Source organism: Berghia stephanieae, chromosome 7 (assembly GCF_034508935.2).
Source record: "Berghia stephanieae isolate SIO BIC M18660-M18661 chromosome 7, UCSD_Bste_1.3, whole genome shotgun sequence".
NCBI lineage: Eukaryota > Metazoa > Mollusca > Gastropoda > Nudibranchia > Aeolidiidae > Berghia > Berghia stephanieae.
The window spans coordinates 24,902,336-24,927,335 of record NC_088366.1 but is presented as its reverse complement, the minus strand read 5'-3'; the positions used below and the strand labels follow the sequence as shown (position 1 = coordinate 24,927,335).

The 25,000-nt window shown below is 36.4% G+C and overlaps 2 protein-coding genes across 7 annotated transcripts in view; one reads left to right on the top strand and one right to left on the bottom strand.

Annotated features, from left to right (window-relative positions):
* The window catches only part of LOC144976937 (uncharacterized), a 38,316-nt gene extending 15,366 nt beyond the window's left edge, over positions 1 to 22,950 (bottom strand). Inside the window, exons 1-2 of one of the 6 annotated variants that reach the window (XM_078921556.1) lie at positions 22,730 to 22,950; positions 21,062 to 21,309 (exon numbers count right to left, since the gene is read on the bottom strand). The gene's annotated coding sequence lies outside the window, so the exon portion shown is untranslated. The other 5 variants (XM_078921555.1, XM_078921558.1, XM_078921559.1 and 2 more) reach the window with 5 other exon arrangements.
* The window catches only part of LOC144976936 (uncharacterized), a 59,444-nt gene that overhangs the window by 10,671 nt on the left and 23,773 nt on the right, over positions 1 to 25,000 (top strand). The window lies entirely within an intron of this gene.

The following is a 25,000-nucleotide window of genomic DNA, read 5'->3' as shown; positions in this document are numbered from 1 at the left end:
GTGTCGTTGTTGATGCCTAAAGTCATTTAAATCGATCGTTGTTCGAAGGACGAGTTTTCTAGCCACATTTTAAAATCAGTATCTTTCCAGAGGCGGCAGTTCACTGGTTTAAAAAGATTCTTTCTGAAAATATCTTCCGATGAAGAATGCCGTATTTTCAAAATGATCGTCTTCCACATGACACGTAAGAGCTCTTTCTTTGAGCAACAAGCAATAATTTTCCTTCGGGTAACGAGCGAAAGGATCGGATTGGTGTAGAATGACACCAGTTTATCGTAAAGATATAGTTGGTTGACATGTGTTGAAACACAATATCAAAACTTTAATATATAGTGCAATATCCACTAAACATGCTCAAAGTGCTTTACAAGGGGTCCCTAGCGAACAGCAACAGTCTATTAGTCAATTATTCAGAATGATAGAAGAAGATCATAACGATGCAAAGATCCTGCAGTCAGATTTAGACTCACTGATACAGTGGTCAAACACGTGGAAAATGAATTTCCATCCTGTAAAATGCTCTGTGATGTCAATGTCCACCAAGAAAAACACATTGAGCTTTGACTACAAAATGTTAGGCCAAACACTTAAACATGTAAATAGTATAACGTACCTTGGAGTCCACATGAAGGACGCTGCAGTGGGAACATTGTATTCACCATAGTGTGCCAAAGGCCTTCAAAACATTACATTTCATCAAGAGAAATCTTCATCAATGTCCCGAAAAGACAACGGCGCAGGCATATACGAGGGCTCTTTCATAATTAACCGAAGAATGCCTGTAAAATCCGCGTTTTTTATGCTATCAACAAAATTCTTACACGTGTTCATACCTTGACTCGTCCTTCATTTCTCTACGTAACAGCCAAGTCTGTCGACACACTTCTGCCAACGCCGCACCATGGAATAGATACCCTCTCGGAAGAAATTTCCGTCAAGGTTTTGTAGCCATTTCCGCACATGGTCAACAAGCTCTTCATCGACATCAAAGCGCTTTCCTGCCAGCTCACGTTTCAGTGGTCCAAAGAGGTGATAATCAGATGGTGCAAGGTCTGGACTGTGTGGTGGGTGTGGCAAAATCTCCCATCCATATTTCTCTAGCCAACCTTGCGTCACTCGTGCTGTGTGGGGTGTAGCGTTGTCGTGTTGCAAAATGACACCGTTGGTCAACTGCCCTGGGCGCTTTCTGCGAATGGCCTCCCTAAGCGTGTCAAGAGTTTGGCAGTACCTTGCAGCATTGATTGTTTCTCCAGGTTGTAAGGTTTCGAACAGAATAACACCACGACTGTCCCAGAAAACAGTTCCCATTATTTTCTTTGCTGACCGCATGACTTTGAATTTCTTCGCGACAGGTGAGGATGGATGTTTCCATGTCATCGAATCTTGCTTTGTTTCTGGAGTGCAATGGTGCAACCAAGTCTCATCACCGGTGACTATGCTGTCAAGAAAAGTCACATCGTACCCTAGAAAGTCTCCGCCGGCGTTGGCAGTATGCCCGTGAACCCTGCGTGAGCTCTTGCTTCTTCTCAAAAGTTCCCTGCAGATGTCCAATCTTTGTTCTTTATGATTGTCTGTCAATTGCTTAGGAACCCATCTTGCGCTGACTTTTCTGTAGCCAAGTTCATCAAATACAATTCTATGGGCAGAAGTTTCCGAAATTTCAAGACTGCTTGCGATTTCATGAAGTTTCAACCTCCTGTCTTGACGAATAAGCTTCACATTGTCTTCTGACGTCGCAGTTATCGAACGCCCTCTCCCTTCCCTGTCTGTCAAGTCGGAATGGCCGGCTTCAAACAAATTACACCATTGATAGACTTGTGTACGGCTTTTAACATGCTCACCATATACACTCTGAAGTTCTTTATGAATTTCGGTAGGATTCAGACTTTTGGCGTTCAAAAAACGTATGACAGCTCTGATTTCCTCCTTTGACCAAGTTTCAAGGTGGGCCGCCATCTTTAAAATCGTCTAGAAATTCCTTGTGCAAAATGATGCACTTCATAATTTCTGGGAATATCCGTAAGGAAATAAGGAATATCATGTCGTTTACAGAATTAAAAAATCTCCACTGGTTGCTGAGCAATGGGCATTTTTCGGTTATTTCTGAAAGAGCCCTCATATTATATTCAACTTGTCAGACCTATTTTGGAGTATTCTTGTTCTGCATGGGATCCCTACAAAATTAAGGGCATAAAAGCCATTGAAAACATTCAGAGATCAGCTGCAAGATTTGTCACAAATTGCCACAAGACGAAGCCGGGGTGTGTGACAGCAACTCTAGACACACTAAGATGGCCAACACTCTAGTCTCGTAGAGAGAACGCGCGCACTCATCTATGTTAAAAAACAGTCAAAAGCAAACACTCGGCCATAAATATTCCAATTACATTAACAATTCATAAAACAGATTCTCTACCAGGCTTCATCACGCCAACACATTCCACCAGCCAAACACATACAAATATAGCTTTTGCCCTCGAACAATACATGAATGGAACAAACTGCACATGACATAATAGACATCACAGCACAGACCCAATATCATTTCAACGCATTTTCCACATAATAAACAAAACCACCGGGAGGATTGAGTGACTCAATGACAGGATTCGTGTGGTGTAGTAGGTAACGTTTATGTGTATAAGATTTGCGGTGATGGGAACAGTGCGCCTGTTGCATCTTATGGACTTGAACTTGAACTTGAACCAATGCTCCATATACATGTCTCTGACAGCTATGACCTGAACACTTAGACACGTAGGCCGAGACGTGACTCCTGTCAATCGTCACATCTGTGACAATGCCGCCAGCATTTTTCGGATTCTGGTGTCTTCTGATCACACCAAAAATCTTTTATTATAGTTATAAATGCTGGTCCCTGTTTTTCAGCTCGTTTTGCAGAACAAGGTGTCGTATGGCTTAAAATGAAATAGAGCATTTATATACGTTCCCATATGGTTTTACAAGGGGTTCCTAGCAACAGCAACACTTAACATGTAGAACGAGACATGACGCCTGTTAGGCGATATTACAATTTTTTTTCGACAGGGACAAAGCTGTTAACGGCCAGGTACACATTTCACACTTGAGTATGGTGAGAGAATGTTAGTAAAGAGCCTTTTCAAAAGACTCAACTATGCGCCGCTGCTCAAAGCGGGACTCGAACCCTGGACCTTCCAATTCGAAAGCGAGAGTTATACCACTAGACCACATATCCGCACAATTTAGACTTTGCTGCTTTAGTGTTTGAGTGAAAAAAAATGTGTTGGGTGGGGATAAATCCTGAAAATGGCCGTTAAGGAGGGAACTTGAGTTCAGCACAATCTATTTCACAGTCTATTTCTATTTTTAACAATGAGTGTGCTTCACAGTTTAACTGATTTTTTTTTACAAAGAGTGCGGTCAATTCTGTTTCATTAAAATCAGCTTTAAAAACCACTATGAATAGTTTTTAAAGATTTTTTTCCCGAGAGACAAGAGAGACAATCAAAAATTTTTAGGAGTCAAATTCTGATGGGAGTATGAATAAGTCTCTCCCAAGGGTAAAACGCTATGACGGTGGTTGTGGTGGTTTGGTGTAAACAACGCTCCTGTTTCTCATGAATAGGGCAAAACTGGCGTACTCTGGAAAAACATATATTTAAAAATGTGGCCAGAAAATTCGCCCTTCAAATATCGATCGATTTAAATGACCCCCATCTTGGCAAAAACTCTCAAACCTGTGACTTCACGAACACCCAGGTTTGAGAGTTTTTGCCAAGATGAGGGTCATTTAAATCAATCTATATTTGAAGGACGAGTTTTCTGGCCAAAGTTTTAAATATGTGTTTTTTCAGAGTACGACAGAATAGAGTAGGCAGGAATGAATAACGTGGGATGATAGGGTTGAGGGGGGAGAGGGGGTGGTGTTGCCTCTCTTTATGGATACTCTCTTGTTACTTGGACAAGAACAGATGGAGAGAGAGAGAGACAGAGAGAGAGAGAGACAGAGAGAGAGAGAGAAAGAGAGAGAGAGAGAGAGAGAGAGGCTGAAAAATAGAGAAAGAGAGAAGTGGGAGAAGGAGAAGAGAGAGACAGACAGACATACATACACACACACAGAGAGAGAGAGAGAGAGAGAGAGAGAGAGACAGAGAGAAAGAGAGAGAGAGAGAGAGAGAGAGAGAGAGAGAGAGAGAGAGGACACAAAGTTCCAACTTAATATTAAGGTGAAATCGGAAGATTCATTTGAGAGATAAATATATGTATGGTTGTGAGAGAGAGAAATATAGAGAGAAAGAGAACGGGGAGAAAAGGAGAGAGGAAGATATATATATATATATATATATATATATATATATATATATATATATATATATATATATATAGAGAGAGAGAGAGAGAGAGAGAGAGAGAGAGAGAGAGAGAGAGAGAAATTCTTTTTCAAGAATTAGGGCTTCACAATTTGGGCTACCAGGCCTGTAATAGAGAATAAAAGTGTGATGTAAAAATTCTCGTTCTTATTTCTTTGGAAGTGTAAAACGACTCTTTCAGTATACTGAATATACCTTGTGTAAATGATCTTCTGGCTGCAGAGTGATGGCATCTTATTTTCTAGTCCTTGTCGTCAATACATTCCATCCATCCTCGCTCTTTTACGTCCCGTAATTCTTAGAATCTGCCTATACATCCTGCAACTAAAATGGTTATGCCACCTTATGATTCAATATGTAACATATTTATTATATGTCCTCCGAAGGACTGGTTACATACACACTCCGAAGGATTGAGGAACCAGAAAAGTAGAGGTCTGACGTCACGACTTTCCTTCCTTACTGAGGAGGTTTCTTTTAAAAATCTGCTAAGTCATATTATCCAGAGAGAAAATAAGTTACCATACTCCAGCATTATATCGATGGTCGGTGGATCAAACCGCTGAAGTCCCGATTTTCATGATCGGGGTATCGAATCTAGTTTTAGACGGATCAGACCTCTGTTTGTGCACCGTGTTTTAGTTAATTATGGGCGGATCAGCCCTCTGTGTGTTATCAGAGGTCTGATCCGCCCAAAATTAATAAAACATGTGGCGCAAAGCTTGTATTATGTAGACTTCAGAGTTTTGATCCGCTGATTTTGAAAATCGGGACTTCAGAGGTTTGATCCGCCGACCATCGGTAGAATCACCAGAAAAAAAAATAACGAAAGGTGTTGAATTGTAAGCTTCAATTTATTAGACAAAGACAAATACTGTGGACGTTTCAGGTTACCCTTTATCAACATAACACAATGAATAAAACACTAAGGACGAAGGAGATATGTGATATTACATATCTCATTCGTCTTTAGTGTTTTATTCATCGTCTTTTATTGATAAAGGGGAAACCCGAAACGTCCACAGTATATGTCTTCGTCTAATAAATTTAAGCTTACCCTTCAACACTTATCGTTATTTATTTTTTTCTTCGAGCTGCAAGCAGCAACATTTTCATAGAATCAGCAGAGAAAATTTGAAGTGTCCAAACACTATGAAGCAAACAGACAAGTGGCTTTTCTCAATTAAGTTACTAAATAGATTATAAAGATTGTAGTTTTCTTTGAATGATGAAAGTTCGACATAGCAGGATTTGAAAGTCACGTTTTCAAATATTTACAAGTTGGGTTTAGTGTGAAATGTAATCAGACATTTTTATCGGTCAGAGCCATGGGGATATTTGAATGAAATTATCTTGGGAGCGAAAAAACATAAAGTGAGCAGCAAATATAAGCACCAAAAAAAAAACCAGCAAAATAAAACGGTGTAGAAAGTTGGCCACAAATCAAATAGATATCTAGTACGGCTTTTCAATATTGACTTTATGTTCTTGATGTGTAGGTTATATAGGCTTGAACTTCTCAAATGAATTTCTACTTGTGGCATAAAGGAGAATAAATCCAATTTTGATATTTGAGTCGGAGTTCCCTCGGTGAAATAATATTTTAGTGGTTGATAGAGGGAGGGAACGATGCATTTGATAATCCCGCGTTTAAATTATTGTATTTTCTATCACCATCATCGTCGTCGTCGTGGTCATCATCATCGTTATCATCATCATCATCATCATCATCATCATCATCGTCGTCGTCGTCGTGGTCATCATCATCGTTATCATCATCATCATCATCATCATCATCATCATCATCCTCATTCTCCTCCTAATCATCCTCATCATCATCATCATCATCATCATCATCATCATCATCATCATCGTCGTCGTCGTCGTAGTCATCAGCATCGTTATCATCATCATCATCCTCATTCTCCTCCTAATCATCCTCCTCATCATCATCGTCATAATCAACAACAAAAAAAACAAGTCAAACAACAATAACAATAAGGAAAACAGCAACAACGTCATCATCATCATCATCATCATCATCATCATCATCATCCTCATCATCATCATCATCATCATCTTCTTCTTCTTCTTCTTCTTCTTCTTCTTCTTCTTCTTCTTCTTCTTCTTCTTCTTCTTCTTCTTCTTCTTGATCATCATCATTGTCACCATAATCATCATCATCATCATTATCATCATTATCATCATCATCATCATCATCACCATCATCAACAACAACAACAACAACATAACAATAAGACCACAACAATAACAGTAAGAAAAACAGCAACGACGTGATCATCATCATCATCACCAACAACAACAACATCATCATCATCATCATCATCATCATCATCATCATCATCATCATCATCATCAATATCACCACCACCACCACCACCATCATCATCACCACCACCACCAAAGCAATTTTATCTGTATTAAATAAATGTACGGTGTTCGCATGTATGATAACCCGATTTGTTATAAAATCATTGTAATGGAAACACCCTCGAACCAACGCAAAATATTGTTCATTGCAACAATGCCAAATCAAGCCCATAACTGCGTTCGGTTATCAGGCCTGCAAATAGTATGTTACCGGTGACGCCGTTACACCTTCAAAAAATAACATTGACTCATTGATCTTTATATAGTGCAATATCCACTAAATGAGCTCAAACCGCTTTACAAGGGGTCCCTGGTCAACAGCAACATTTAACATGTAGGACGGGACATGACGCCTGTTAGGCGATATTACCATTTTTCGGACAAAGACAACGCTGTTAACGGCCAGATACTCATTTTACACCTGAGTACGGTGAGAAAATGTGAGTAAAGAGCCTTTTCCAAGGACTCAACTATGCGCCGAGCGCGAGGCTTGAACCCAGGACCTTCCGATCCGAGAGTCACTAGACCACATAGCCGCAAATAGTATGTAACCGGTGAGGCCGTTACAGCTTCAAGAAATAACATTTAATAACCTTTGTCAATAGCTTAGAACATAATATCGATATTATTTAGAATGAATAAGCGCTATAAAAAAATACAATTAATTATTTCTAAAACTTTATCGAATTAGTTTGATTTCTTAGTTAAACTATTCAATAATTTACTAGTTCAGAGAAGAAAGAAATTTGGGTTTTCCTGTAGAATACACATTCTTTAGCAATGACTATCCCGCACAAATCTTTGGGCCTCTTTTTCGCTCACGAAGTGCACGAATTCGCGTCAAAATATGGGACGAAGCCGTTTCGTATATGCTATTTTAAAAAATTAATTACGACGCTGTTTATCGATGAATATGACTGAAAGTTGGCACACAGTTAGACAAAAGGTCATTTTAGATTATGTCAAGCGACAAAACTCGTGTGATTACCAGAACACCGTTAAAAATAGATTTTTACTCTTTGGAGTAAAATATTTCTAAAACTACCGGGCGTGGAGGTTTTGTCACTGACAAGGTAATACATGAACATTTCTTCTTTTTGGTTGTAAAATTTCATATGAATATGACGAGTACTTTTCCCGTATTTTACAAAACACCATCCTAATTTGCTCTTCAAGTTTCAATCTTTTAATCCACTACTTACGCAAGATACAACCAAAGGTCGAAAAAAAATGCCGAAAAAGCGTACCATATTTTCGCGTTTTTTTCCTCTTTGCGGGTCATCCAAATATATGACACCTTTAAAACTGTATAACTTGTTTATGTATGAATGGGTTTTCAAAATTCAAAAACATTTCTACTCAGTGGAGATAGGGCTTGGATTTTAGACAAAAATTTTCCTCAAAAAGAGAAAAAAACATTTCTCATAGTCATTGCTACATTATACAGACACACAATTTTTATCATTCTTTTATTGATATCTATATCTAGATTTTATTTTGTTAATTAATCCATCTATTTATTTATTAATTAATTCATTCATTTTTTAACTCATTTATCAATTTATTTATTTTTTTATACATGCATTTGTTTATTCATATAATTATTTATTATTGATTTATTTGTTTACTCCTTTATTTGTTTGTTTTTCTCTATTTATTCAGTTATTTATTTGTTTACTTATTCATTCCGTTGTGTTTATTTTAAAATTTACCAATGTGTTTATTTATCAATCTATCTATCCGTCTATCTATACATATATATGTTTGTTTATTCATTCATTTATCCAATAATTTATTCATCAATCCGCGTTCCATTTTTACAAATCGGAAATGAAACACAGTTGCATAACTTTCGAGCTCGTCCGTCTTCTGGTCGGCACTGACCAGCAACTGACCAAACCAATAATAAATGTTGACATGTCACGGCTCAAGAGACTGGCACCCGATAAATGAGTACCCCATCCATCTTCTGATAAAGAAAGAAAAAACCTAACACGCGTGTAGATACGTCTTCTTTGCTATACTCATTTATTCATTTTTTTTTTTTACTTTTAAAATCTTATTTTGGCCAGAAAGCGTTTATTTCAAATGTGACTCACCGTCTCTAAACGGTATTATGTCGGGATGACTTGGGGGCAAAAAATTGAATTTAAGGACAAAAACATGAAACTTGGTGTTTGTTTCGATTTGTTATGTTACAGAATGAAAACAATTTCTCACAATGCAAAAGCTAAAAAATTGTTATTTACTATCAATTTAATTCTAAAGTCACTTTTCGGGGTCCAATTCATTCCGACATAATACCATTTCGAGACGAAGGGTCACAAATATCAAACGGTTACAATGACCTTCAATTTGTCCAAAATATCAACCCCGAGACTAAAAATGTTTTAAAATTTTCAAATCTGACACGTCACAACTTTGAGACTAGACTATCTACGTATCTAGTTGTGTGTCAAGCTAATCGATAAAAATGTGAAGGGAACGTTTTTTTAAGCCAAAATGAGAAATGTATTCTGTCATAGTTTGGCAATCTGCCATGACCCAATATCGAGGCCCGATACTGCGATGCGTGCAAAACTATAAATACTGAGCATTTCGTCTTCCTTAAAAGAGACGAAACAAAAAAATGAATATGACCCATGGGGTCAAAGTGGCATTATGGCGAAATGAACTAGAGTCTGAAAACTCACAATTCACTTTTTTGTAGGTGTCGTCTTGGCTATTAACTTGAGCTTTTAACTGAATTTTTTATAAAAGCGCAATATCCACTAAACGTGCTCAAAGTACTATACAAAGGGGCCCCTGACCAACAGCAACACGCAACATGTAGAACGAGACTTGACGCCTGTTAGACGATATATTACATATTTTTTTCAGACATAGGCACCGCTGTTAACTACCAGGTACTCATTTTACACCGGGGTACGGTGAGAGAGTGTGAGTAAAGAGCCTTTTCAAGGACTCAACTATGCGCCGAGAGAGGCTCGAACCAAGGACCTTCCGATCCGAAAGCGAGTGTCAAACCATACGACCATATTATAGCCGCACATAAATTGGCATACGTATTTATTTTTCTTTTTACTTTGGATCACTGTCAGGCTTTGAGTTTAGACCGTAGCCTTCACGCCAGAAACCGAGACTGAAATACAGAGACGATAAACTCCTGGAGTGGCTAAGCTATTGGTGCTATGCATTTAACCATACAAAACACGCATAACATCCGCCAGTTGGATATAACGTACCAACACACAAAACTATGTTTAACCTTGAACGTTTTTGTTTTTGTCCGATTGATAGAATTTAGAGATAACAACGCTGGCTAAAAATAATAACAAAGAATTGAGTGGCGTCAATTTCGCTCCTTCTATAGTTCAACCAATAAGATGTTTTGTTTCTTAAGCACTATTAACGACAACTCAGTTTTAAGTTTTTGTTGGTGAATATTGCTATCGATTGTCGCTTAATGTGTAATGTTAGCACGGCTGGTCGGTAATCAGGGGGTCTTAGGTTCCATCTCCATTCGAGGAAGACTGTCTTTTTTGTGGGGGGGGGAGGGGGGGTTGAGAATATCTTTTTTTTTTTTTTTTTGGTTTATTTCTTGAATATTTCTTTCTTGTTTTGTTCTGGCACTGTTTCATTTTTAGCTAAAACTTGCAGTTTATTTTTTGATATTCGAATGAGAAAATCGGTATCAATGACCCAATATCGAGGCCCGAGTTTTCAATAATAATTTCACCTCTTCAGTCTATGACCTTGCTCACTGTAGCTTGACACCGTTACAAATCACGAAGCGCACCGACTCAGACACCGATTCCGCACATTTATATAGATATGAAGGATGAAGATTATTTGATTCAATTCAATGGTACAAGTCATTCTATTAAAAACAATAATAATAATAATAATAATAATAATAATAATAATAATAATAATAATAATAATAATAATAATAATAATAATAATAATAATAATAATAATAATAATAATAATAATAATAATAATAATAATAATAATAATAATAATAATAATAATAATAATAATAATAATAATAATAATAATAATAATAATAATAATAATAATAATAATAATAATAATTAAAAATAATAATAATAATAATAATAATAATAATAATAATAATAATAATAATAATAATAATAATAATAATAATAATAATAATAATAACAATAATAATAATAATAATGGTGATGAAGATGTACTATGTAAGGGAAGCAACCGTAAAAAATACAGTTCACTAATAATTATACGAAGTTGTCTTCCACAGTCCCATAATCAATCCCACGATTGGTAGGGAAAACTCATGAATACTGTCTACACGCTCTTGTGTCACAGAGATAAAAAAAAAAAGTAGCGATAAGTAATGGCATGTGGACGTCTCGGGTTCTCCCTTTATTAACAAAAACACTTTGAATGAAAAACTTCAGACGAATGAGACATTGAGAATCTCACGTTTCTAATTCGTCTTTAGTGTTTATTTAAGGAATTGGGTTATCAGACCTACATTTAAATGCACGTGGGGTTTACATTATTCGTGTTTGAAGTAAATCTATTCTATTTTTAAATAGGGGTTGGGGGTCAAAATTGTTCCGCACAGCCTATATTAAATATTTGGGAACGTGCACTGAATTACTGTCAAATTGTTTTTAAAAACACATTTTTTTTACATATCGATATACAAATAATTTGCAAACCTTTCTTTTTCTTTAAGTAAAGGGTAGTTCTATCATATCATCCGTTGACTTAAATTATTATTTATAAATCTGCTAGGCCATAAAGATAGGGCCTTTGATAATGGAAAATCTCAATCTGGCCACACAGTTGCCAGATTCATTTGCGCGCACCAACAGAATTTATTACAGGACCGATTTTGATCGTTGATGGCTCAATAGGTTTGTCTCGATCTATGTTAATTTCCACTATACACAGTAGCATAATAATAAAAATAGATGAGTACCTGTTCGTAACAGTCTTTATTCCTCACAAATTTTCTAGGTTCTCCGCTAGTGCTAAATATATATATATATATTTATAGTAATGCCTATAAGATTTGGGTTAGTTGATATATCAAAGAAGAGAAAGTAAAATGTGTCAGGATAACATTAAGGGGAATTGGTAGGTTCGATGTGCACCAGACTGTAAAGGGTGGATCCAGTGAGTATCCCCCCCCCCCCCCCCCCTTTCCATTAATCTGCCGAACTTTGAAAGAATAAAAAGACAATTTTGAAACTTTTGGCCAGAACACTCGTACTTCAAGTATCGATCGAATTAGATGGCCCGCATATTCTAAAAAAAAAAATCTCAATCAAGTGACTTCATTGAGTTCTACTACCTTTGCTTCTAATTTCGGTGCACACATTAACAGTTCCGATTACCGAACGCAAAAAATGGGCCTGATTTAATATTATTGTAATGGACGATATTTTGTGTCGGGTTGAGAATACTTCCATTCCACAAAGAGACCATAACAAATTGGGTTATCAGACCTGGAAATGAGTACACGTCGCTAATACTACCACATCATGTAAGTCTCGGATTTGAGAGTTTTTGACAAGGTGAGGATCATTTTAATCGCCGATATTTGGATGACAAGTTTTCTGCCCAAAATGTTTAACAAATTCTTTTTTTTTTTTTCATTTCAAAGTTTCGCCAGATTACTGGTCATGGCAGATTCAACAGAACATTACGAAATAGCAAAAGAAAAAATATTGACTGTTATTTCTAATGCCATATCTATTCTTTTTCCAATTTGATACTTTATTTCTTGTTTGTATTGATACAAGGAATTTGCATAAGCAAGAACATATGTTTTGCTATTATTTTACTTGTACAGACAATTTATGTTTGTTCGAAATCGCATATTCCTGGTTACAGCATTTACTATTTCTATGTCACGGTATTGAATTAGGCTACCTTTAAAAAAAAGAATGTGAAAGTCTATTTTGTGTTCCAAATCAGACTCCTTTCTGTAGAAAATGACTTAAAGAAAGAAACAATTTTCATCCCAGTAGAGGAAAAAAAAGTGTGTTTTTTTTTAATCTATTTTTAGAACCGCGTTCCTCGATGGAATTTTCCAAGGCTAAATCCTCCTAAATTCTAAATAAATCTTTTCAAGTCCAAAATATATTCATATTAGGTTGAAAATAAAGTTTAGCACACAACTGAAGAAAACGGGGTAAACATGTTTTGTTTTGTTTGTTTGTTCTTTTGTTTTTGTTTTTTTGTTGTTTTTTTTCACAAATTTTTCATCGTTATCATCGCGAGGCCTTCGAACACGGAAAAAAAACCCAGAAAAATTGTGAAATAACTGGGCACAAAATAATAAGCAAGTCATGTATTATTGGTATAAAGTTGTAATATTTCATGTTAAAACGTCTATTTTTTCGATCCGATCTATTTTTTAAAACGCACGCGCGTTTGGATCATTTCGAACCGGATGATTCCGGAATTATATCGGGGGTTATAATGATAAACTGGATTTCTTTTTAGAACTTTTGAACTGAGAATATTTAAACAGGATTTGGGAGTGGGCGGTGGTGATAGTTGACATCATTCTTATACTCCAAATTTGTGACCCTTCACCACAAAACGATATTAAGTCGGGTTGGTTAAGTTAATGAAAACTTAATTTATAGCAGAGAAATATCAGACTTGCGTTGAGTTTTTTTATATGATTTCTTGAGCAGAATGGCAACCATATTTTAGGGTGCTAATGCCAACAATTTATATTTTTGCCGACATAATACCGTTTTGAGACGAGAGGTCACATTTGGTCTGAAAAAATTAGTCCTGAAACGTGCTATGTAGAATCCACCTCGTGTTTGGTTACTTGAAAATAATGACTCATTAGCATCCAATGCACCCCGACATCATACTATTTTGGGAGGATTGGTCACATTTACATAACACGATCAATAGTGCTTACCTCCTGAATGTCCATTGACGAATATCACGTAAAGCAAACACCATCCAGGAACTAGTCTGGAACTTTCTATCTACCAACGCCCCTCGTCTTCATCCTGTTCCGTTTCACGTTTGAACTTTTTTTTAAATGGTAATTATTCGCGATTCCATCTCGTCCAAGTTGTTTGTATTTTTTAAAACTTTCTATTTTTTTTTTTTTTTTTTGTTTGTTTTAATTGGGGAAAAGGAGTGGGGGGGGGATTTGTTTTGTCAACTTAGTTTTTGTGTTGTTTTGTCTCTTGTTATTTGATTGTTTGTTTTTTATTTTGTTGCTTGTTTGTTTTGTTGGGGTTTTTTTGTTTTTCGTTTGTTTGTGTTTTTCATTGGATTTTTTAAAACTTAGTACATAAGTAAATAATTTGAGACATATCCTATAATTTTTTATTTTATCATTAACTCTAACATATACAAAGAAATGGAAGAATCGTGTATTATTATCTTTAATACTATTATTATCCTCATCATCATCATCATCTTCATCACCATGATAATCACCATTATTATTATTATTATTATTATTATTATTATTATTATTATTATTATTATTATTTATTATTATTATTATTATTATTATTATTATTATTATTATTATTATTATTATTATTATTATTATTATTATTATTATTATTATTATTATTATTATTATTAGTTATTATTATTATTATTATTATTATTATTATTATTATTATTATTATTATTATTATTATTATTATTATTATTATTATATTATTATTATTATTATTATTATTATTATTATTATTATTATTATTATTATTATTATTATTATTATTATTATTATTATTATTATATTATTATTATTATTATTATATTATTATTATTTTATGTAGTAGTAGTAGTTAGTAGTAGTAGTAGTAGTAGTAGTAGTAGTAGTAGTAGTAGTATGTAGTAGTAGTAGTAGTAGTAGTAGTTAGTAGTAGTAGTAGTAGTAGTATTACTAATTTTTATTAATATTAGTATTATTAATAATATTTTTATTATTATTATTATTATTATTATTATTATTATTATTATTATTATTATTATTATTATTATTATTATTATTATTATTATTATTATTATCATTATTATTATTATTATCATTATTATTCTTACTATTATTATTATTATTATTATTAGTATAGTAGTAGTAGTAGTAGTAGTAGTAGTAGTAGTAGTAGTAGTAGTAGTAGTAGTAGTAGTAGTAGTAGTAGTAGTAGTAGTAGTAGTAGTAGTAGTAGTAGTATTGTTGTTGTTTTTATTGCTGTTATTGTTATTATCATTATTATTATTATTATACCTATTGTTCTCTGTAAAAACAAATAGGCCTACTTAACCACTTTTATTTTTGTAAACAATGTAATATTGACTTTGTAGCACTTAAATCGTCTCTACATTCTACCATTAGAAAGTAATAGGTCTTTTCTCTCTCTCTCTCTCTCTCTCTCTCTCTCTCTCTCTCTCTCTCTCTCTCTCTCTCTCGCACACACACACACACTCTCACACACAAACACACACACTCTCTCTCTCTCTCTCTCTCTCTCTCTCTCTCTCTCTCTCTCTCTCTCTCATCTGTCTATCTATATAATTCTTTCTCTCTCTCTCTCTCTCTCTCTCTCTCTCTCTCTCTCTCTCTCTATCTATCTCTCTCTCTCTCGCACAAACACACACTCTCACACACAAACACACACACTCTCTTTCTCTCTCTCTCTCTCTCTCGCACACACACACACTCTCACACACAAACACACTCTCTCTCTCTCTCTCTAACTCTCTCTCTCTCTCTCATCTGTCTATCTATATAATTCTTTCTCTCTCTCTCTCTCTCTCTCTCTCTCTCTCTCTCTCTCTCTCTCTCTCTCTCTCTCTCTCTCTCTCTGATAACACCGACAGTTACAGATGATAGTAACACAACGAATTTCGTTAAAATCAAAGGAATAAAGAATTAGTGGGGGGGGGGGGGGGGGGGGGGGTTCCTTCTGTGTAGCGTTGTCAAATACTTAGAATTTGTTTCTTTGTTTGTTTGTTTTTAAAATTAATTAATTTTTCATCCGTGTTACATTAATAACGTATATTTTATTTATTATATATTCATTTACTTGTGTATTGTTTTGATTTATTATTGATTTAACCTATTTTAACTCGGTATTTCGAAATTATCAGTTAATGTATCATTTCTATTGAGAATTATATAATAATTAACCTTTGAATTGAACTGAATTCACTATAAGTGACAAAATAATATTAGAGCGTAGTAAGATGTTAACATTTTAATTAAGAAATATTTAGACAAGAATTGAGTATTTCATTCTGTTAGCTTAATCGATGGATGGATAGATGGATAGATAGATAGATAGATAGATAGATAGATAGATAGATAGATAGATAGATAGATAGATAGATAGATAGATAGATAGATAGATAGATAGATAGATAGATAGATAGATAGATAGACAGATAGATAGATAGATAGATTAGATAAATAGATTAGATAGATAGATTAGATATATAGATTAGATAGATAGATAGATAGATAGATAGATAGATAGATAGATAGATAGATAGATAGATAGATAGATAGATAGATAGATAGATAGATAGATAGATAGATAGATAGATAGATAGATAGATAGATAGATAGATAGATCGATAGATGGATTAATTCATCATCATCATTGCCTTTTTCACCCTGGGTCAGGGTATAGGCCACAGACAAACAGTTTCCATCCTTCTCTATCCTGAGCCAACTTTTTTATCTCATTCCAGGTCTTACCACTTCTCTGTATATCAGCTTCTTTAATTCTTCTCCATGTTCCTCGTGGCCTTCCCCTTGATCTTCTGCCCTGAGGGTTCCAGTCCAATACTTTCTTTGTTATAGTTGAGTCATTCTTTCTAAGCGTGTGTCCAATCCACCTCCATCGTCTTCTTCCTATATCCTCTCCTACTGGTTTCTGCTGTGTTCTTTTCCATACTTCTTCATTTTTTATTCTATCCATCCATTTTATTCTGAGTAGCTTACGCATGCACCTGTTTACAAAAATCTGTACCCTCCTTATACATGCCTGTGATGCGTTCCAAGTTTCACATCCATACAGTAGGACAGACTTCACGTTTGAGTTGAAAAGTCTTAGCTTTAGTTGAAGGGAGATATCTTTAGTTCTCCAAACTCTGTTCAAAGATGTGAATGCAGCCTGTGCCTTTCCTATTCGTGCTTTCACCTCTGCTTCCGTGCCTCCATCCTTGTCAATTATACTTCCGAGATAGCAGAAAGTGTCTATATCTTCGAGTTCCTGATCTTTTACTTTGATCTGCTCCCTTTGACGCGTACCTATCCTCAAGACCTTTGACTTTGCAGGGTGTATTCTTAGACCAATTGATTCCGAGAGGCTGTTTATAATTGTGGTTTTTGCTTGCATCTGGTCCTGGGTGTGGGACAAAAGAGCCAGATCATCTGCAAAATCCAGATCATCCAACTGTGTCCAGGGGGTCCACTGTATCCCATTTCTTCTCCCTTTGGAGGTTTCCTTCATTAGCCAATCAATGGCAAGGATGAACAGGAATGGAGAGAGCAAGCATCCCTGCTTGACACCAGTCTTAATTTCAAAGCTGTCAGTCAGCTGATCTTCATGTACAACCCTGCAACTTGATCCTTCATACATTTCCTTAATGAGGTTTACTATCTTTTCAGGGAGTCCATAATGTGCCAGAATTTTCCACAATGTTGCTCTGTCAATACTGTCGAAAGCCTTCTCGTAATCCAGAAAGTTGACAATAAGAGGAGAGTTCCATTCTATAGACTGTTCCACTATGACTCGCAGAGAGGCAATCTGGTCGGTGGTTGAACGGTTTTTCCGAAAACCTCCCTGTTCGTCCCGCAGTTTAGCATCTGTTGCATTCTTAATTCTCTCTAAAATAATACGGTTGAAAACCTTTCCTGGGATAGAAAGAAGAGTGATGCCTCGATAATTATTACAATTACTGAGGTCCCCTTTCTTTGGAAGCTTGATAAGATGTCCTTCCTTCCAATCCTTTGGGAATATCCCGTCATTCCAGATTCTCTCAAATAGTGGGTGCAGGGCCTCAGCATTTCTTTCCGCATCAACTTTTAGAGCCTCCGGTGGAATCTGGTCTGGTCCAGCAGCTTTCCCCCTTTTCATCTTGTTAATGGCACCCACAATCTCTGCTATCGATGGTGGATCACAGCTAATTGGTAGCTCATTCCTTGCAGGCAAAATTTCTGGCTGGTTGTCTGGTGGTGGTCTGTTCAGAAGGCAGTTGAAATGTTCCCTCCATCGTTCAGATTGAGCCTCTTTTCCAAAAATAGTTTTCCCATCTTTGTCTTTGACTGGTACCTCTGGTTTCCCATATTTTCCAGCAAGTGTCTTGGTAGTTTGATAAAGGATCCTCATGTGTCCTCCAGTCGCTGCTGCTTCTGCTTTCTCTGCAAGTCTGTTCATGAATGCTTCCTTGTCTTTCTTCACAGATCTTTTGACTTCCTTAGCTATGGCTCGATACTGCTCTTGTGCATCCAGTCTTGAAGCCCTTGTTCGGCTTGCATTCACTTGTTCCTTCCTTGTTCTCCTCTTTTCAATAAGGTCCAAGGTGGTTGGACTTATCCATTCTTTATGTTCCGATTTCTTTACCCCCAATACCTCGTGGCAAGTTGTTATGTAAACTTCCTTGATCTTTGCCCAATGTGACTCTACATCTATGTCCTCCTCGAGCTCAGTAAGAGGTTGGAATCTATTACTCAATTGTAGTTTGAATTCCTCATTCTTTTCCCCATCAAGTGCATTCACCTCGAATTTTCTTCTTGTATGTGATCTGGCCCCGTGTTTTCTGAGTCGGAGCTTAAGCTTTGCCAATAGCAGGTGGTGGTCTGATCTAACATCTGCCCCTCTCCGTACTGTCACATCTTCCAATGAACGTCTGAATCTACGAGAGATACAAAAATGATCAATCTGATTCTCTGTCACACCATCTGGTGAGACCCAAGTTGCTTTGTGGATCCTCTTATGGGGGAACACTGATCCTCCAATCACCAAACTGTTGAATGCACAGAAATTTGCAAATCTCTCACCATTATCATTCATTTCTCCCATGCCATGACGTCCCATGATACCTTCATAGCCTACGTTATCCTGTCCCACTTTTGCATTAGCATCTCCCATCAATATGTTGATGTCTTTCCTTGGCAACTTGTCAATGACTTGTTGTAGCAGACCATAAAATGTATCTTTGTCCTCATCTGTTGCATCATTTGTTGGGGCATAGATCTGTACAATGTTCATGCTGATCTTCTTACTCCGTGTTGTAAAGGACGCCATGATGATCCTTTCTCCGCATTGTTCCCATCCTCTCAGTGACTTCTGGGCAAACTTGCTTAGAATTATTCCTACTCCCTGTGTATGAATCCCGTCCCCTCTCCCTGAATATAAAATCTTCTCCCCAGACTTGAGGTGTTTCTGTCCGGATTGTATCCAGTGGGTTTCGCTTACTCCAAGTATATGCAGCCTGTATCTTCTCATCTCAGTCACAACTTGAGAGCTTTTTCCTGCTTCATACATGGTGCGAACGTTCCACGACGCAATTCGAAGCTGCTTGTTTGGCGAAGACGTCATCGGGTCAGCAGAGTCCTTTCGGCTTTGTCTGTTGTCCTTCATAAATTCTGTAATTCCAGAAACTCTTCGGTCGCCCAAGCTAAAAAAAGGATTTGGTTTGTCTGTCTGTGTTTCTGTAACGGTTTGAGTTTAACGGAAAGGGGTGTTAACCCTTTGCCAACCCCCAACCTGGAGGACCAGGTGACTCAAAGATGGGGGAATCACACACCATTAGTCGCCTTTTACGACACGCTGGCTTGGCGTTGGGCTATTCTTGACCCTCTCAGTTGAGGGACCCCGGACACCACACGGGGAATGGATTAATTAATTAATTAATATTTAAGATATACACACAATTTACCCTAATCCTTTCTTTTAAAAATATAGCCTTGTGGAGAACATTGTGCTTATTTGAGTCAATAAAAAAATTGATACGGCGCACAACTCTACTGAAAGATTTGAAAAATAGAAATGTATTTTTTACAGATAGATAAACAGATAACTTGATTTCCTTTTATAATTTAAAGTAAGTTTGAAAATTCGTTAAGTCAAACAGATATCATAAAAAATTTTCCGAAGACACTAACACTTCCATGACCACACCCTCAACTCTCTCTGTCCAGTAGAGTCCTTACTTCTGTTGTGTTGATTTAGCGGTGATCAGTGATCAGTGTTGTTATGTAGTGTGTTCTCATTGCGTGTATGTTTATATGTGTGCGTGTGTGTGTATGTGTGTGTGTGTGTGTGTGTGTGGTGTGTGTACATGTGTGTGTGTGTGTTTTGGAATGTGGTGGCGTGGAAGAAAAAAAAAGGGGGGGGGGGGGGGTTTCCATCAACTAGAGAAATTCCTGAGCAAGGGGGGGGGGGGGGGGGGGGGGGGAGGTGGGGTAGGGGGGGGGGGGTGTTTGCTAGGAACTGTCAGATTGGCATTTTTCAGCAAATCGTGGCATTCATAGTGTTATAATTCACTTGATCACATGACGGTATTCGGATTTACAGAAATGTTAAACAAGTTTCATCGATTAACAACATCAACTAATATTACTGCTGATATTACTGTCGTTTTTATGCCATCGATGTGATAACTATTGCCCTGGGAAATATTTAGTTAAACGTTTCGGCAAACTGTCAATTGGTTCTGTCTAGCTTCTAGCCCGAACAAACCAAAAGTAGACAGATTCGGGGACTTGATATTTTTCGCGTCCGCTTCAGATTTTCATTTGACCGAACATAAGTAAAGGGGAGACATTCCGAAGGCTCCTACATCACCAGTATTCATTCAATTTGTATTTTCACCGTTGATCTTTTGTCAGGCGTGTATTTATTCAATTTGTCATCATATAAAAGCGTTTTAAAAACTCTAGAACAAACCTTGATAGATTTGTGAAAGTTTAAAATTTCCTAATTTGACCATTGTTTTGATTCTCGGCCGCCATTTTAATTCGTGCAGTATTGAAGGTAGTGCAAAGCACTCCCAAGTAAAGCGTGGTAAAGACTTGCGACGTATTGATATTGGTATCTACTGACTGATAAACTAAAATCATGCCGAGTAAAGCATGGCAGCGACGACAAGCACATCGATTAAAAGTTGCATCTAATCGTAATCAAGCTAATCAACAAAATTATTCTGGCAATATCGAAAGAAAATAATTCTTTCCCCGCGAAATTGCGGGCTTTTTACTAGTTAAAAAAAAAAACAAATCAATATTTGTGATTGGTTAGATTATAAGCAGCACTTACTTTTATTGTAGAAATGATCACTTTTATAGCCAAGCGCCTATTGTTTCCAATATGATTTTGTATTTACGGTAATCTTTATTGTCGTACAAGATCACCAGACATGTATAGATCGGAGGTGGCTGACAACAAATAGAGTGTTATATTCTTCTCACTTATCACACATTGACGATAAATAGAATGTAATATTCTACTCATTCGTCAAACACTGAAAATAGATACAAAGTGATATTCTATTCACTTATCAAACACTGATAATAGATAGAAAGTGATATTCTATTCACATCAAACACTGATAATAGATCGAAAATGATATTCTTTTCACATCAGACAGTGAAAATAGATAGAAAATAGATAGAAAATGATATTCATATTCTATTCACTTATCAAACATTTTAAAAAAATTTTTGACACAATCTCTCGATTTGGTGTTCATTCTGTCCGAGTTAACGAAAAAGTCTAAATATTGAATTTTAATTAACCAGTTAACCGCCGAAATCTGGAAAAAAAACATCCATTTCAAAATATGGCCAAAAAACGTGTCCATCAAATAGCAATCGAGGTCCCAGGTTTGAAAGGTTTTTTTTTGCCAATATGAGGGTCACGTAAATCGATCGATGTTTGAATGACTGACGAGTTTTCGGGCCAAATTTTTGAATACGTGTTATTATTTCTTTTCGGAGTACGGCGGATAACTCGTTAAATAGTCAAAATAAATATGACGTGTATGTAAGTTTTTTTTCTCACTCATTTAATAAGGAATTATATTTTCTCTCATCGATGAAGCGAAATTCAACCAAAGTCTCATATTTTATTTGGCTGTAAACTCAGAATTCAGACTCTAATCCAATACGATATCGTATCGTTTTGAGATGAATTTAAAGATATGTGACCCATGGTCTCAAAACGGTCTAATGTCGGATACACCAAATGTTTATAAATGATTTTATTGTTAAAATGACAAGAAATTTGAAAAAAATTTCATTTGTTGTCAGGTTAAGAAATCATATTTATTTTCCTCATTTAAGTATAAGATTTAACACAAGTCTGATACTATTGATGCTATGGGCTCAGCTAAAATAATCACTACAACCGCCAGCCTACGAACACGAAAAAAGCCAAGTGTAACCTTAAACGTATATCGTTTGGTTGATATAGATAGATCGAAGATGACGTCACTCGGGTCTTTGTTATTGTTTTTTGCCTTCCGCGTTTATGAGTAATTCTCACTGAACTGTATTATCCAGACTATAAAAGTTCATGGTTACACAGAGTTTTGTGTGTTGGTCCGTTATATTTCCGGATGGCAATGTTGTGAACTTATGAGCCAAGCGCATACTATCTATAATTTAGTCAGACCTTATCATACAAATGGTTGTCTAAAAATGATAACAAAGTGCTGAGTGACGTCTATTTCATTCCTTTTATTTGCTATCAAATCAAGTATAGTATAGATAGAACGAAATTAACGTCACTCAGGCCTTTGTTATTGTTTTTTGCCATCCATGTTTATGAGTAATTCTCACTAAACTGTATTAGCCAGACTATAAACATTCAAGGCTACTCTACGTGGTTTTGTGTGTTGGTCCGTTATATTTCCGGATGGCAATGTTGTGAGTTTCTTAGCCAATTGCATACTATCTATAGGATCTAAACCACACGAATAAATACCGTTTTTGAGGTGATCAATCACATAATATATTGTGATATTATCAAATCAATAATTGTAATTCACTTATTATCACAGAAATCCTGCTCCGTTTCAGGTCATACTCGATAAATACAGTAAATATTCAAAGCCTGTCAATTGACACGGCAATGTTGTGGGCTATGATAATATTCGAACACATTTATTTGCTTGATACACAGTGCGTAGCTACTGGACTGACAGCATTGGGATTACACGCTTCGAATTTAAGCGTTAGAGACAGTGCCTACTTACACATAATGCAGAAATAGATTTAGTTTTGTTGGTGGAGGGGAATGGGGGGGGGGAGTTCTCTCTCTCTCTCTCTCTCTCTCTCTCTCTCTCTCTCTCTCTCTCTCTCTCTCTCTCTCTCTCTCTACTCTCTCTCTCTCCTCTTTTTTTTTTTCTTCTCTCTCTCTCTCTCTCTCTCTCTCTCTCTCTCTCTCTCTCTCTCTCTCTCTCTCTCTCTCTCTTGCTCTCTCTATCTTTCTTTCTCTTTCCTTCTCTATTTCTATCTCTCTCTTTCTCTCTCCGTCACCCCCTCTCTCTCTCTCTCTCTCTCTCTCTCTCTCTCTCTCTCTCTCTCTATCTCTCTATCTTTCTCTCTCTTTCTTTCTCTCTCTCAATCTCTCTCTCTTTCTCCCTATGCTCCCCCCCCCCTCTCTCTCTCTCTCTCTCTCTCTATATATATATATATATATATATATATATATATATATATATATATATATATAATAATCAAATCAGGGGGCCAGATGGCATCCAGTAATGAATACATGTATAATATTATATAGAAACCTGCAATCAACAAGCGTCTTTCGGAGACGTAGGTATGAAAAAAATAATATTGAAGAACATGGGTGTAGGATTCAATAGTCTGATGTTACGTCCTCATAACAACCAGCAGCTTGGTTCGAAACAAAGAAAATCGGTACTTTTTATTCTTCTTGCAGGCTAGAACTTTTTCACATGTCATGTGATCAGAATACGTAAAAGTCAATAACATGATCAAATTTATTATGTTTTTCTCCTCTGGATACATTTTTTGCTCCTTGGAGAAGTATTTCATAAGGGTGTCCGCCATTGTTCCGATAGTTTTGAACCAGTTTGGCATACCCTACTCTGTAGTGTATTATTTGTTTGTTTGATTCAAAGGGATTAGGAGGAAGAAAGAGAAAGAACTAGCAGGAATTTAGAAATAGAGGGGAGAGACCTTGACAGATGGGGGGGGGGGGGGGGAGTGAGGGAGTCAAAGTGTGCGTCTATTTGGTCTAGTGGTATGACACTCGCTTTCGGATCGGAAGATCCTGAGTTCGAGCCTCGCTTGGCGCATATTTGAGTCCTTGGAGAAGGCTCTTTACTCATATTCTCTCACCGTACTCAGGTATAAAATGAGTACCTAACAGCGCTGTCTCTGTCCGAAAAAAATTGTAATTTCGCCTACATGTTAAATGTTGCTGTTGTCCTAGGGACCCTGTAAAACGCTTTGAGCACATTTCGTGGATATTGCGCTATATAAAAGCTCAATTTTAATGCTCAAAGTGTATGAATAACGCATTGATCAATACCGATGTGGACTTATTGGCAGGTCTGATAACCCAAATTGTTATGTGCAGGTAGTTGTGATGGAAATTCTCTCAAATTAATGAAAAAAGGGATGAAAATAATGTTAAATCAACCCCATAACAATTGTGTTCAACAATAGGAGCGATCTATATTCATGTTTTCATCCAACCTAGTCATTGATCACATGATTTGCTGATGAACAACGATTGGACTTTTCTAAATAAATGTAAATACGCTGATGTGTTTATGAATGTTGTAAACATACCCATGAGTCATGCTTTGCAAAATGACAAATTAATTGTGACCGTGGTTATTTCTCAAACTGTGAACACTTTACACAATGCGGGTCATTTTGAGCACACTTTGCAATGTAACCAATGACCTCGAGCACACGGAAAGGTAATACAGATCATCCCCATTCAGATCCATAATAAATTATATACACCCGTCAGTTATTTGAAACTTAATTGAGTTTTAATTTAATTGAGCTTTGATATAGCGCAATATCCACTAAACGTGCTCAAAGCGCTTTACAATGGGTCCCTGGCCAACAGCAAAATGTAACATGTAGGACGGGGCATAACGCCTTTTATGCGATATTACATTTTTTCGGACAGAGACAACGCTGTTAACGGCCAGGTACTCATTTACACCTGAGTATGGTGAGAGAATGTGAATAAAGAGCCTTT